This window comes from Vombatus ursinus, unplaced genomic scaffold (genome assembly GCF_900497805.2).
Source record: "Vombatus ursinus unplaced genomic scaffold, bare-nosed wombat genome assembly UNPS02014810.1, whole genome shotgun sequence".
NCBI lineage: Eukaryota > Metazoa > Chordata > Mammalia > Diprotodontia > Vombatidae > Vombatus > Vombatus ursinus.
The window spans coordinates 40,503,457-40,520,274 of record NW_020954588.1 but is presented as its reverse complement, the minus strand read 5'-3'; the positions used below and the strand labels follow the sequence as shown (position 1 = coordinate 40,520,274).

The 16,818-nt window shown below is 41.8% G+C and overlaps 1 protein-coding gene across 1 annotated transcript in view; it reads left to right on the top strand.

The window, feature by feature from the left end:
- The window catches only part of LOC114052984 (schwannomin-interacting protein 1-like), a 206,371-nt gene that overhangs the window by 43,606 nt on the left and 145,947 nt on the right, over window positions 1-16,818 (top strand). The window lies entirely within an intron of this gene.

Below are 16,818 nucleotides of genomic sequence, written 5' to 3'. Positions count from 1 at the left end.
GGTTAGCACATGTCCCAAATCCTTTTTGCCCATGACAGAAGGACAGATATCTTCTTCTTCTTCTTCCTTTTTAAGGAGACTGGGGCTCCCCATTTATCACTGTTTTGAGATATAGCACCAGTTGCAATTTAAAATCATTAATGATGCCCTCCAATGCAACTGAGGGGCAGAGTTGAAATGAGCTTCTCTGTGAGACGGCTGTAAGCAAGCAGCAGAAAATGCTTGCCTTGCAGGTATAATTTTCAGACTCCAGGGCCCTGGGGCTAGTGGAAATTGGGTGCAAGCACTTCTGACACCAGGGGTGAGGAACGTAACTGCATTTCCTAGAAAAAATGGAACCTGGGGGGGGGGAACATTTCAACAAGGCTGCTGCTTGCACAAGCTACTGTCTGGACTCCCCAGAGAAAGCGCATATTAAATTAACATAACATCAAAATGTTTTAATTATGGTTGTTGAGTTTACCACTGCCATTCTCTTTGTGACTCGAAGACATGAAATCTTTCAATCAAAGCCAAATACTCCCACTTGTACTAGGGAAATGGCACAGCACGCTCTCTCTCTCTCTCATTCTTGTCCTTCACAGATAAAATATTTCCTTCCAGCCTTTCCTGACATGAAGGGACAGCTTTTTATTTACTGTTGTATCCCTGGTGATGACATTTGTGCAATCCGGGGGCACTTGAAATTTTGATATTTAGAAATCCAGGCATCTATCAGCACAAGGCCTATGCTTTGATGCTTGTTGACAGTGGGTTTATTGCATGTGGAATAAGGCTGTTCACAAGCTGAACTTATGACTAAGGCTGGAGTCCCGTAGAGAAGTTGTTGTTGTCATTGAATGGTGTATAGGAAGCAGCTGGGGAAAATGAGAGGAGGGGATTATTGCTTTAGAGCTGGAAAGGGTTGAGGAGGTCATGTAGTCCCAGGATTGCAGAGCCATCTAGTTTATCCCCTTCATTCTGCAGGTGAGGAAACGGCCCAATGACTGGCCCAGAGTTATCCAGGGAGGCAGAATTGGAACCTAGATCTTCTGACTCGGGAACGAGGGCGCTTGTCACTGTGTCATACTGCCTCTTCCATTCCTTCCTCTACATTTCATCTTTCAGGCTTTATCTCTGGAATCTCAGTGGATCAGGGGAGCAATCCTCAGACTGTAGGGCCATTTTTGAAATGGTATCAATTTTGCCAAAGTGTTTTCATCAGAGAGGCAGCATGGGATATGGAAGAGAGTATTGGTCTGGGAGATGGGGCCTCAAACCCAGCCACTACTGCTTAACTAGCAGTAGTATTATTATTGGCCCACTACTCAACTTTTTTAAGCCTTGGGCAAATTTTCTAAGACCAGAGAGACGACTGAATCTCTCTCTTTTTCTCTCTCCTCCACCTCTGTCTCTATCTCCTTCCTCCCCCTTCTCTGTCTCTCTTTGTCTCTCCATTTGTCTCTGTCTCTTTTTCTTACACACACACACACACACACACACACACACACACACACACACACACACACACCGTGTTTATCGCAGGCCCTTGACATATCTAGGGACTAGACCTGTGATTTCAAAGGTCAAGAGAACTCCCAGGGTGAGGAAGTTCCCTCCACCGGTATGATTTGGCATTTTCCTGCAACTTCTAATCTTAGAGTTTCCTAGAAGACTGAGCAGTTAAGTGACTCGCCCAGGGTCACACAGCCTGAATGTTTAAGAGGCTGCACTTGAATCCAGTCTTATTGGCTCTCAAGCCAGCTCTGAAAGTTCTGGGCCATGTTATCTTTCTCCATAATTGACCAGGTAGTAACTAATTAAAGCTTGAGGTATTGGATAAATAATTTGTTACATTTGAGCATGCCAATGTATAGAGCTCATCATTTTTAAGCACCTAAAATACAATTGGTGGGATGCTTTATGATTGTAGCAAGGAGTTCAACTCAGCATGAACACCTTCTCAGACATTTGTTCTCACTCTTGGTAGGATACCGATAAAAATTTCTGAAAGTTCAATGTATGTTCTATTGAACCCCAGTTACAAAGTGCAATGCTGCTAGAATCCTGGAATTCTCCCGTGATCTCCCAGAATTGGGATCACTTCGAATATCATCCTGGTGCCTTACTATGTACTGTCCTAAGAATTGTCTTCATGGGCTTATCTACCATTTCCTCCCCTTCCTGCCCCCAATACCACCACATTCTATGGCTTTCTGCTCCTGGATCCAGACATCCTCTTCTTCTTCCACTTAAAGTATTCAGAAAACTGGAGTGGTAGTCTGAGATACTAGAGAGAAGGAATGGCAAAGAGAAAATCTGAACCCAAGGTGCCTGAGATAGATAGCCTAATCATATAATACTATGCGTATTTGCTTAGGTAGTGCTGTAGATAGAGCACTGGGCTTGGAGTCAGGAAGTCCTGAGTTCAAACTTGGCCTCAGACATTTACTAACTGTGTGAACTGGGGCAAGTCACTTAACCTCTGTCTGCCTCAATTTCTTCAACTATAAAATGGGGATAATAATACCTCACAGGGTTGTTGTGAGGATCAAATGGGACAATATTTGTAAAGCACTTAGTACAGTACCTTGTACATAGCAGGCTCTTAATTGCTTGTTCTCTTCCCACTTCCTACAATGCTTTTGTCTGTACATTATTTACATGTAACACAAGGATATGGTCCTTGGAGAAATGCATAGTGTGATGAAAAGAGCATTAGGTTGGGTGTCAGAGGACACAGGTTCAAATCTTGGCTCATACTGCCCGTGTGACCTTGGGGAAGTGACCTCACCTCTCTAGGACCCAGTTTCTTCTGTAAAATGAGACTGAACTAAACAATCTCTTTCTGCCATTTGGTGCCACTGTCCATTTCCATGACTCTAATGCAGAAGTCTCCTTTGAGAGAGTATACTGTCTAAAAAAAAAAAGTAGGGTAGGGTTGGGGTTGAGCTTGGGTGTGTGTGTTTTTGTTTCCATTTAAATAAAGGAATCTGGCTATGCTGCCTGGTATCTGTTTATTACCTTCTACTGTTAGTCAGTCAAGAGTTAACTGTGAGGAGAGAAACTTGTGAGAGACAAAGGGGTTTTGTAGAAAAGAGAACCAATCATGGTGGAGATGATTGTATCAAAGAGGCCTCTGTAGAACAAGTGACTTTGTGAGACATATATATAATTATATATATATATATATATATATAATTATATATATATATATATATATTGCTTTAAAAGGGAAGGTATTAATCTAAACTGAGATTCTGAACCCTTTTGTGTTGTGAACCCTTTTGACAGATAAGAGAAGCCCACAAAATGCCTTCTTAGAATCATGTTTTCATATAATTGTAGGAAATGCTAAGTTTCACTTAAAGAAGAAAGTGGAAAAAAATTTAATTTTGTCCCCATCCCGAGTCCTTTGGGATCCATGGACCCCCAGTTAAGAGCCCCTGATTTAAGAAAAAGATGAGTGGGATGGATTCTCTTCTTGAAGAGAATTTATTTATTTAAAATTCCACTTACCTATTGGTACCCCTCCTAGATATCAGTACAAACATAAGAAATGAAATCCTCAAAACTCTTCACATGTTCCTTCAGGCTTAGAGATTTTATGAAAATCACAATTGGTTTTCTTAGCATTTATGTTAGCCACTAACTTTCATTAGTTTTATGTAATCTTAGAGTGCTATATAAATGGGTGTTGTTGTTAATATAATAATCATGTAATCACAGATCCATCAGAGCGTTGGAGCAGCATAAGAATGATCATAAGTCTAAGCCAGGAGCACTGCTTTAGCATTGGCTTTCCGAGTCATCTGAAAATTGAAGTTTTTAGAGTTGGGGTAGACATTAGAAACTCTCTATCTAATCCATCCCATACCTGAACAGAGAGGATTCACCCTTGAGTTCCATGACTCCCAAGGTCAGGACCCTTTCCACCATCCTTTGCATCCTGCTTGAAATTTCTACTGAAATCCAGAAAGAGGTAGGTAAGTGCAGTGGACAGCTCCGTGAGCTGAGAGCTTTGAATCTGGGCTAGGAGAGCTTCCTAGGAGTGTGAACTTTGAAGCTGTTCAGAACTACCACTTCCTCATTTGTAAAATGGCATCTGAAGTAGCAGCTTTCTGGGGCTATAGTGATCATCAAAGGAGATAAAGGATAAAGCGTTCACAAACAAGAGATCACTCTGTTAGGAATGTCAGCTAGCATTGTTAGAATGATTGTGATTTTGGGGCAAGATCTGTGTTTTCCAGTTTGGAAGCTCCCTTCTCCAATACAGGGGGACTGTGATCTGTCAAGTTCCTCCCAGCTCATTATTCTATAGTTTCAATAGGTGGTGGAGAGAGAATATCTCAGGAGAAAGGAGCCACATGAGAATGTGGAGTCAGGGGAGAGGATCTGAGAAAGTGGGGGGAGATATGAGGGCAGAGCTGAGAAAGTGGAGAGGGGGAGAGGATCTGAGGGGGAGATATAAAGGCAGAGCTGAGAAAGTGGAGGGGGAGAGGATATGAGGGGAGGATATGAGGGCAGAGCTGAGAAAGTGGAGGGGGGAGAGGCTCTGAGTGGGGGATATGAGATATGAGGGCAAAGCTAAGAAAGTGGAGGGGGCAGAGGATCTGAGGGGGGAGATATAAGGGCAGAGCTAAGAAAGTAGAGGGGGCAGAGGATCTGAGGGGGGAGATATAAGGGCAGAGCTAAGAAAGTGGAGGGGGGGATATGAGGGCAGAGCTGAGAAAGTGGAGGTGGGGGGCAGATCTGAGGGGGGGCATCAGGGAATGAGAACAAAATCCACATTGCTTCACTTGAATTTCTTCTCCAAGATATCAGTGGATCTGTGATCTCGTTACCATGGCTCTTCTCTTCCTCAGTGCACATCCCAACCTATGGCCTCCTCCTCTCATCCTTTGTAATCCTTGGTCATATTCTCCTGACAGTCTTCTACAGAAGATCCACCCAATGCTCTGGAGACTTTCTGGAAGTCATTGTGGATGTATGTGTATGTGTGAGTATATATGTACACACTAATGTGTGTATGTATATAAACACATATGTGCATACACATACATGTGTGTATATTGCATGCATGAATGCATACATGTGGCTTTCCAAAGATCTTCGTGAGGCTTTAAAGTTAAAGTTCAAACCTGCACTAAGACTTTTAGGACACCCTTCACGCACACAAACACACACACACACACACACACACACATTTTGTTGATACAAGTGTGATGCTCATATTGGCCATCAGCTATCCCTCAGTCTTGTTCCATGACCAGTTCTGTCCTTTCTGTTCCCATTTCCTGGGCTGATGCACTTTACAGCAGTTCTTTCTGGTAGCCCATAACGAGAAATCTGAGTAACTAGTGTTCCAAGACTGACAACCATAAAGCATCCCCAGGAGTCAGTCAGTCAACATGCATTTGTTAAGCTCTTACTGTATGCCAAGTACTAGGCTAAACTCTGAGAATCCAAAGAAAGGCAAAAGCTAGTTCATGCCCTCAAGGAACTCATATTTCTAAAGGGGGAAATAACGTGAAAATAACAAGGTACATACAAGATGGAGGCTAAACTGAAGGAGATCTCAGAGAGAAAGGCATGAGCATCTGGGGGCACTCAGACAGTGCAGAATGTAGGATTTTGTTTGAATCTTGAAGGGAGCCTGTGAAACTAAAAGTTGGAGCTGAAGAAGGAGAGCATTCCAGGCATGGGGGACAGCCAGGGCAAAGTCATGGAGATGGGAAATGGAGCAAATAGGCCAGTGTGACTGGGTCACAGAATGGATGGAAGGGGTCATGGCATGAGAAGACTAGAAGGCAGGAAACACCTGCCTAGTGGATATAACAAGGAACCACTAGAAGAACTCATTGAACAGGCTGTGATATTATCAGATCTATACTTTAGAAAAATCATCTTGGTATCAGATGGGGAGAGGCTAGAGGCAGGGAGACCAATGAGAAGGCTAATGCATTAGTCTGGAGATGATGGCCTGGGTTGTAACTGTTAGGAGTAGAGAGAAGAGAATGTATATGAGAGATGTTATAATGGTAGAAATAGCAAGATTTGGCAGTATTTGGATTTGTGGGGTAAAGGAGAGTGAAAAGTTGAGGGTGATACCAAAATTGTGAGCCTCTTTCCATGGTTCTGATTCACAAATGCAACCCAGTCTCCTCTCTTCCTTCTATTCAATTCTGAGCCAAACTCATTGTCCATCTCCAGAGGCTGCCTGACATGTATGTGCTAATGAGCTAACTCAGGGCACTAACCATCCAGCAGTACATCAAAGTCTGGACGGTGCAGTCACCCCTGCTGGAAGGGCTTTTGGTATGAGCCTGGCAGCAGGCTGATGGCCTGAGGCAGCTGCTGCCCAAGCCCTCCCTGGAACTTACAAACTTTAAAATGTATTTTGTTGAACTTATAATTAAATATATAAGTATAAAATTTAATGCTAATTTAAAGAAACTCTTTAGAAATTAAAAAAAAATGCCCTGCAGCCTTGTTATAATGCTGTTCTCAGCTCATTCAGCAGGACCTTTTTTATTTTTAAAGCACGATGGTGCTGTTACTTTCCTTCTTTTGTTACATCTGACCATAAAATCCCTTGGACAAGGTCCAAGGTAGAGCCATAATATATCAAATAATTCCATGTTAGAGCAGATTGTGGTACAGTGAAACTTGTGTGTGTGAGTTATGTGTGTGAATTATATATATGTATATGAATTATAAATCAACAACAAGCCAAGTCAGCAAGCATTTATAAAGCACCTACTATGTGTGTGGGCACTGTGTCAAGCAAAAGAGATACAAAGAAAGTCCCTCAAGAAGCTCACAACTATGCAACCAACTATGGACATACAAGATTGATCTGACGTAACTTGGAAGTAACTTTTCTATAATACTTAAAGGTGTGTGTGTTCATTGCAAATTGCTCAGTTTTCAGTGTGAGCATTCAAACAAATCAAGGCTTAAGTTCAACTTGTTGATTATCCAAACTTAAGAAAGTGTTAGCAAAAATATTAATGATGTAGTTGAAACTTCAAAGGATGTCATAAATACATTTTTTCTGGACATTTACCAGCGTACCCTAAGCCCCTCCCATTTCTTCCCTTTTAAAAGGTGATCTCACTTAGCTCTTTCTTTACTAAGAAAATTGAGACCCTATGACACAAGCATTCTGAATTCTTCTCCACCTTATATGAAAACTTCAAGACTGCCTTGAAGGGGCAGCCACTAGTTATGGGGAGGGGGGGACAAGAGAGGCCTCTTACAGAAGGAAGCACTTAGGCTGAGTCTGAAGGAAAGTAAAGGATTCTAAGGTGAGTAGGGAGTGTGTTCCAGGCATGGGGGATAGACAGTGCAAAGTTACAGAGACAAGACACAGAGTGTCATGTGTGAGGAATGGCAAGAAAGCCAGTATGGCTGGATCATAGAGTGGGGGAGGGAGGTCTGTGTAATTAATCTGGAAAGGTTAATCTTCCTAATGCACAATTTTGATCAATTGCATCCTTCCCTGCCCAAAAATCTACAATGGCTCCCTATTACTCACCAAATGAACTTCACATTCTTAGACTAACATTCAGTGGTACTGCCAGCCTTTGTAGCCAAATTGGTTCTTTCAATGTGCCCTTCCATTCTTGAACATATTTCCAAGAATGTGCCTCTGTTCACACCATTCCTAAGCTAAGGATGACTTCCCTTCAATATCTACCTATTGAAATCATAGGATTCATAGAGCTAGCAGGATCCTTAGACATCATCTGATCAAACCTATTGATTTTTCAAACAAGGGTGCTAATTTCTAGAAAGGTCAAGACTTTCTTAGGATCAAGCATCTAGTTAGTGATGGGATGAAGACTGGAGCCCAATTTCCTTGAGTTTTCCAGGGCCACTGAACCAAATCCTATCCATCCTTCAAGGCCAAACACTACCTGTACATTTTCTCCATGCTTGGCATACTCTTCTTTCTCACCTCTGCCTCCCAGAAGCCCAGTCAGTTCAAGTACCCCCTCATACAAGAGGCCTTTCCTGCTTTCTCCCCATTGTTAATGTTCTTGGCACCCTGTGATTAATTTGTATTGATTTTGCTTGTAATTTGTATTGGGCAGGGTCTAAAAGAAACCAAGCTGCTGAGAAGTAAAAACGGAATTAAACACTTCTTCAATAATACATCACGGGTGCTGAGAGTTTTTAGACTGAGCCTCCCTGCCAGTCTCCCCACAACCCAGTGTGGTGCTCTCCAGGGATGTTTCCAGGGATGATGAATGACTGAATGAATCAGCTGCCTTATCACTGTGTGGGAAGGACATGAAAAATCTCATGATTTGGTGAAGATAATTGTTGTGAAGAGGTAGGCTGTGGAGGTGGCCAGCTTTAGCAGATAGAGTGTTGATCTTGGCATGGCAAAGGCCCGGGTTCAGATGCCATTCTGATCCTAGCTATGTGATCCTGGCCATGGAATCACAGATTTAGAGCCAACCTTAGGGCTTATCTGGTCCAACCCTTTCATTACTTATGAGAAGAGAAGTGACTTACTAAATAAGATCATACAGCTAATCTGTGCCAGGACTTGACTTGAACCCAGGTCTTTTTGGCTTCAAGTCTAGTGTTCTAGTCACTAGACCATGATGCTTTGTGTCTAATGTACCTCATTCAGGTAGAGAGAGTTTGGAAGTGAGATCCTAAGTTGTCTACATGAAATCCTAGACTTAGAGTGTGCCAGAGAACTTTGAAATCACACAATCCAACATCATCATTTTTCATATGAGAAAAGTAGTCCTAGAGAGCTAAGTGACTTACCCAAAGTCACACAATTGAAACCTAAGTATCAGAGCTGGAAATCAAAGTCATCTCATGAGTCCAAATGCATTGCTCTTTCCATAAGCATAGCACGTATTCTCTTAAGTCATTATAAGATTAGAATTCCATGCCCCTATCAAATAAATGGAACTGGAGGTTAGGATGCATTGACCTGTTTTATTTCATGAGTGTTTCATCATATCACTCCCTTACAACTTGACTACCAGCTTAAGGTGAATTTGGACCCTTTGTTCCAGTGAAATTGATACAAGTCCAAAAGGTACTTGGTATTGAATACCATTGTACTTTCCTAGAATTTTCTCCTTCTCCACATGCCTATCTAGCATTTATATGCTGTTTTAAGGTTTATAAGGCATTTTACAAATATTTGTTGGATTCTCAAACCAATCATGGGAAGTAGGTACTATTATATCCATTTTAGAGATGAGAAAACTGAGGTTGAATGACTTCTGGGATCACACAGCTAGTAAGTGTCTGAGATAGGATTTGAACTTAGCTTTTCCTGACTTCAGGTCTATCCACTGAGCCCCCTAGCAACTGGTGATATCTTTTATCCAAGACCAGTCTAGGTAAATTTGGACCAAGACTGTCTCAGGATGATGACTACTTTGGTTATAACAACTCTAGAAGACCATCTACTCTGGTATCAACAGGCTGGGATCTTCATTGTAGTGAATAGTTATGGGGCTACCATACTTTTTTTTTGTTACAAATTGAAGATTTGTGGCACCCTGTGTCAAGCCTATCAGCACCATTTTTCCAATAGCATGTGCTGACATCACATCTTTATGTCACATTTTGGTAACTCTTGGATTATTTAAACTTGTATTATATCTGTTATGGTGATCTTTGATCAGGGATCTCTGATTTTATTATTGTAATTGTTTCAGGGCACCATGAACCCTACCCATATAAGACTGTCTGGCCTTTCCTCTTTCCCTGTATTTGGGCCTGAGATGTAACAGTATTGAAATGAGGCCAGTGAATAACCCTACAATGGCTTCTAAGTGTTCAAGTGAAAGGAAGAATCAATCAATGTGGCAAGCTTCCTTGTTGTCTTATTATAAGAAATTGTCATAGCCACCCCAGCCTTCAGCAATCACCACCCTGATCAGTCAGCAGCCATCAACATTGAGGCAAGATCCTCCACTAGCAAAACAATGATGACTCAGGGAAGGCTCAGTTGACAGTTAGCATGTTTCTTAAGCAATAAAGTATTTTTTAATTAAGGTATGTACATTACTGTTTTTAGATATAATACTATTGCACACTTAATAGACTACAGTATAATGGGAATATAGCTTTATATGCACTGGGAAATCAAAAATTCATATGACTTGCTTTAGTACAGTATTTGCTTTATTGTGGTGGTCTGGAGGCAAACTTGAAATATCTCCAAGGTATGCTTGTATATCAGTATATCAGTAGTCCTTTCTTAAGTGCCTGCTCTGTGGCAGGCAAGAATTAAACAGTCTTTATCCTTAAGTTTATATTTTAAAGGGGGCCAGGGACAAGAGAGACCACGTACAAATATAAGTACATAATAAACAAAGTATAAATTCAAAGTAATTAGAAGAGGAGGGTATTAACAGTTGGAAGAATGAATGGGATGAAAAAGCATTTCTTAAGTGCTTACTGGGATACAGATGGAATTTATATCAGCCCTATTCTCATAAGCCCTCACTTGAGTTAGTCAAGTCAAACAATCCCCAGAGTGATCATACCCAACAGTGTCTGTCAGGAGGTAGGCGTCATGCTTCAACATGGGTGCCATCGAGACCGGGTTAGCAAAGCAATAAGAAAGACTTTCCTCTTAGCTCTTTGTTTGCAGCTGATGATATTAATGTTTTTACTACAAGCAACCATATCCTGAGAGAGAAAGAGGCTCTGATTGGTGTGTCCTGTTTTCAAAGTCTGCACCTGTAAATCTCTTTGCCTGGAACCCCCAGCTTCAATTCATTTGTTGGGCCCATAGCCCCTTTGGTACCTAGAAAATCCCTTTGAAGGTCTGCAAACATCTGCTTAAGTTCCAGGAGTCAGAGAAAGAGAACCAGTCTGTTTGGCAGTCACTAATTCATCCAGTCACCAAGCTCTATATCTCCTGTTGTCCCCTACAGAGAGTAGTGGGGAACAGGAAGAGAGGGGATGGGATGCTATGGGGCTGCTGATATCAGTGTGGGAGAAAACCCAAGCCATCATAAATAGGGGAAAGAATAATTAGGAAGGAAGAGGCTAGGGAAGGTAGTTATCCAGTAAAATATAGTAATCCATAGTCAAAATAGGAAGGGAAAGGGAAGAGAATTATGGATACAAGGAAAGTTTATGGGGATATATGTATTCCTTGGATAAATTACTTATCCATAATGAGATCTTTAACAAGTCATTTCCATTTCTGAGCCTCAGTTTCCTTCTCTGAAAAATGGCATTGCCAGAGGCAGTGTGGTCCAGTGGAAAGAGTGAAGGACTTGGAAACCAAGAACCTAAGCTCTTATCCTGCCTGATAACTGATGCTTATTGCATATGTGGCCTTGGCCAAGCTCCTTAGCCTCCCTAGACCTCAGTTTCTTCATTTGTAAGATGAGGATACTTGTCTAGATGACCTCTCAGGTCTTATGCAGTTCTCGATAACCCACAGTACAAGATTTGTAGCCAGAGAACCTCAAATGTAATCCCGCCTCTTTTAATCATTTATTACTGGTGTGACTGTGAGTAAGTCATATAACCTCTCTGGACCTCAGTTTCCTTATTAGTAAAATGAACTAGATGGCCTCTGTTCCCTTATGTGACATACAAAAAGTTGGAGAGACAATAGTTTCTGAGTAATTAGTCATTTGATTAATAATGCTAGCATATTATTAATAAAAGGAATCAGTGACACTCTGGAATGTCAAAACCCCTCATGGAACCCACTCAATACTTACATGCTTTTAGAAGAGCCGTTGTTCCTGAGGGTGGCATTCCATTCTGATTGGTTAACAAGTAATGAGAGACAATGACTATTCTAATGAAAGGTGGACCTATTCTAATGAGGGTCTGGGGGTCGACTTTGATCACTGAATTTATCCCATCCAAACCTGGGTAGAACACAATGGGTCTCCCCACCTGGATGGAGTTTCAACAAGATGGAGGAGCAATGTCCTTAGGATGCTGGCTTGACCTAATAAGGTTTCAGAAAGGGATAAATCCTGTTTCTCCCCCATATCAACAATTAGTTATTTAATAATCATTTCTCTCACTTAGAGTTCTAAATCCCTAGTCATCTGCTATAAATGGTAAACAAAAGGGAGAGTTTTGGGGGGGGGTTTAAGCCAATTTGACTTTTATAGATTCTAGCTGAAGCTTCTCTCTGTTTTTACTGGTCTAGACTCTCTTTGTGTGTTTTGGTAAGAACCCACCACGAATGAGTCAGGCATCCTTCCCACAATGGAGGCATATTCTAAAAGAATCTATCTCATCTCCCAGGACATAGGTAATAAAATCCTCCTAAATGACTGAATGTGCAGAAATCAGTTGCTGACTAATAGGCTTCTTCTTGTAATCCATGAAAAGGAAAGGGGTTTTGTCAGCCGTACCAGCATCCAGAGGAACAGAGCCTTCCTTGCTTTCAATGAAAACAAAGATGAACCATAATCTCTAAGACATGGGAAAAGAAATAGCAGTAGAGCAATCCAACAGTCCAACCCTCCAAATGGTTCCATTTCAATTAAACAAATAAACCAAAGCTAGAAGCTACCTACAGAGGGTAAGATGACTCTATCTGGGGGGACTCCCTGCCCTCCCCTTCACTTTTCCCCTTCTCCCTTTCATTCCTTCTTTCCTACCTTTCCTCTTTCCCTCACAGAAAACCACCTACCTAACCTTTGAAACCAAGAGCTAGTTCACAGAAAGCAAGAGGTCCCAAATTCATTTGTAAGTCATAAATAAACACTAATGGGGTTTGACTGTCAACAAAACATTTGTACTATTTTTATTAATCCTTCCTTAGACCTGGCTTTAATGTGAGATAACCCAGCATAGAAAGGGAGAAAGGCATTGTCCTGGGTCCTCATGGTCAACCCATTGGATTAGACTTTTTGCCAGAGTATTAAAGATGGCTCCCCACACAAGCTGGAGACAACCCAGTTATGGCTATACTTGAGGACAATTAAGTCATGCATGGCTAAGCATCCTAGTGCCTCCCGAAAGTGGATAGAGCTTTGGACTTGGAGTCAGGAAGACCTGGGCTCAAATCCCTCCTCAGGCAGTTATTAGCTGTGTGGCTCTGGACAAGTTACCTAATCTCTCTGGGTCTCAGTTTCCATATCTATAAAATGAGAGAGTTGGACTTGGGGACCTCTGAGGTCCCTTCCTCTAAATCTATCATGCTATAATATGCCTGAGTCCTTTCCTCAGATTTTACCTTTTAAAAGAAGAATAGGAGGAAAGAAGGAGAACTAACAGACCCACAGACTTGAACTCAGTTCCCAGAATGAGCTCCTGGCAGAGGCTTCTCTTCAGGGAACAAGTAGCCCCAGGAAAGGAAGAAATCCCATGGTAGAAATTGGGGAAGAAAGCATCGATGCTGGACCATCAGTGGACTGCAGCATCTCCAGTTTTCCTTGCCTGTGTCTTGTTTGTACATAGTTATTTTCATGTTATCTCCCTCATTAGATGGTGGGCGCCTTGACAACAGGGGCTATTTTTTGCCTTTCTTTGTGTCCCCAGCATTTACACAGTGCCTGACCCATAGCAGGCACCTACAAAATGTGTGTTGACTATCTCTAGTCTCTAACTGATGCTGCTGCTGCTGCTGCTGCTGGTACAGTGACTAAAACAATAATTAGCATTTATATGTACTTTAAGATTTGCAAAGTGCTTTATAAATGCTGTCTCTTCTGGGCCTCTCAACAACCCAGTGACCCCAGTGCTATTATTAATCATTTTACAGATGAGGAAACAGAGCTCAAATGACTTGCCCAGCGTCATGCAGCTAGTAAGTGTCTGAGGTCAGATTTGAACTGGGGGCTTTCTGACTGTAGGTCTAGCACTCTGCTCACCTCACTATCTAAGCTACCTCTTAAATTCAACTAAAACTAAACTTTTCAGTCCATCCTACTCCTAGAGAAGTCTCCCAACAGACCATCTTGATCAGATAGCTACTCTGCACCAAAATGATCTTCAAGGACCTTTCTCAGTCAAAAAAGTTCCTGATGCTACGCCACTCCCACCCCCATTGTCTGTGGAATAGACTATTAACTCCTGAAACCTATTACTCTCCAAAGTCCTCCTTCATTCCACCTTTCCAATCTTATCTCATACTACCCCCTTTCCAGGACCAATTAGTCAACAAACATTGATTAAACACCTGGTACTTTGTACTGGGTTGTGTCCTAATCGCTAGGCATACAAAGAGAAAAGCGAAACACCCCCTGCCTTGAGGGGGATTACATGCAGTGGGAGAGACAAATCCTGAACATATGCAAGGATAAAGCAAATATACACAGAATGAATTCGGGAGCCCCTTCTTCTAATTAGCCAATCAACACACAGGGATTAAAGGGCTTCTATATGCTAAGGAAAATAGAAGACCGTGGCCTCCTGCCTCTTCCTCCAGACAGTTATTCTATCCTTCATGTCTTGACATTCTCTCTGGCTGTCCCCCTACCTGGATGCTCTCCTTCCTCCATTCCAACTGTTAACCTCCCTGGCTTCTTTTAATTCCCAACTAAAATCCCACTTTCCACAGGAAACCTTCCCCCAACCCCTTCTTAATTCAGGTGGTTTCCCTCTGTTAATAATCTCCTACTTATCCTGCACGTGGCTTGTTTGTATATATTTATTTGTCGTTCCACCCCACCCCATTAGATTGCAAACTCCTTGAGGTCAGGGACTGTCTTTTGCCTCTTTTTGTATCCCCAGCATTTAGCACAGTGCCTGGCACATAGCAGGTTCTTAATAAATGTTTATTGATTAATTGAAGTATAGAACAGTCTTTGTTCTTCCTCCTCTTCCTTCCTTTCTCTTCCTCTCTCCCTCCCTTTCCGTCTAGATTCTCCCTCGTGTAACAGTTACTTGGGTATCTTCCCCTCCCCTCCCCACCCCCACTCCGCCATTAGATAATATACTCTTTGAAAACCTCAGGTCAAACTTTGTATCTCTCTCTCAGCCACATCTTGTGGGTAGGAGTCGCTTAATAAATCTTTGTTGCATTGGATTACAGTGGTTTCATTGTATTAAAATTTAACTTAGAGGCTTATTGTTATAATAACAACAGCTTTCTTTGAGGCCTTAAAGATTACTAAGCACTCTCTCTCCAAACATCAGCCCTGGGAGGTAGATAGTATCTGTATTATTTTCCCCATTTTCTCTATGAGGATCATAGATTCAGAAGTGCAAGGGATCTTAAGAGTGCTTCTAGACTGGCCCCCTCCATTGCAGATGAGGAAACTGAGGTCAATAGTGTGTCAGTGAACTGGTCACAGCTCAGAACTGTTTGAGCTAGGATTCTAACCATGATTGACTCACCCCAAGGTCAAGGCTCTTTCCAGCTGCTTCCCTTGGTACTTTAATATCATTCTTTTTTTTTTTCCTTTTTTTCACCTTTTTTTGGATTGGACCTGTGATTGTTTACCAATGCAGGGAGCTCTTGATAAGGCGATTCCTTATACCAATAGAGATCTACTCTAGCTCTACAAGACATCTTGGAGAATTATCTCCCCCATCCTTAAAAAGCCTTTACTAAGCCCCACTATCCCCCAGATCTCTTCTTCCTTTCCAAGCCAAACTCCTCTGCAGTCCCCACTTCCTCCCCTCTTACTCCTTAACCCTCTCCTGTCTGGTTTCCTGATCTCCTACCTTAGTTGAAACTACTCTTTCCAGAGTTATCAGTGATCAAGTCTTCATTGGCCAATCTGCTGGTCTTTTCTTCATCTTCATCCTACTCGGCCTCTCTACAGTATTTGACGCTGTCTCCTCCTAGGTACTCTCTCCTCTCTGGGGTTTTGTGACACTCACTGCTCACTCCTGGTTCTCCCCAACCTGTCTGATCACTCCTATGTTACTTCTGGCTCATCATTCACATCATACCCACCAAATATGGCTGCTCCCCAGGCTCCATTCTGGGACCTCTTCTGTTCTCTCTTTACTCTCTCCCTCTTTGGGACCCCATCAGTTCCTATGGTTTTCATTGTCATCTCTTTACAGGTGACTCTATGATTTCTATATCCTGCTAGTCTCTCCCCTAAACTGTAGCCCTCCTTCCACAGTCCCCTCTTAGACATTCCAGATAGGATGTCCTGGAGACATCTCCAACAACACATTCCAAAACTGAAATGAACAACTGTTTATTGCTTGGTTTATGAAGGGACTTGCCCAGGGTCATGGAGCCAGTATGTTTCAGAAGCAATAATTAAATCCAGTTCTTCCTGAACTTTAGGCTATGTCTCTATTATAACATCTCTTCACCTTTTTTTAAGGTTTTTATTAACTTTAAACTTAAATACAAAATGAGAAAAGGAAAAAAAGACATTTCCATGCACACAGCAGAACACAAGAGGATTCAATATAAAACAGTACATTTCCATTTCACGAAAAACTATGTAATAAATCTTTACACATTGTTTTCAAAGCTGTCCAGCTTTTCTGTGCTTCCTTCTAAGTTTTCTTTTGTTCTCTGCTGTGTACTTTTTATTTTATTTTTTTCCCTCCCTCCCCAACTTGACTTTGATATTAAAGGGAATATTGTTGGAGAAGGGGACATTTTCTGTCAATGGTCATTGACCTTTGGTACAAAATCACCTGAAATTTATACACTAATGAAAAGCAACTTGGTTGGAAGTTTCACAAAAAAATAATTTTTACTTCCTCTGCTTAATAGCAGTGAGTTGGTAGTAACAGAGACAGAGAGCCAAGGAGAGATTAAGTCACAAAGTAATGGAGAAAAGAGGAAGGGGAAGATAAGATCAGTAGCGGGTAATGAAATGTGTTAGTTGACTAACAAAGTAAATGATTACATCCTGGAATGCCCTGAGTTTGGGAGTCAGTTATTGC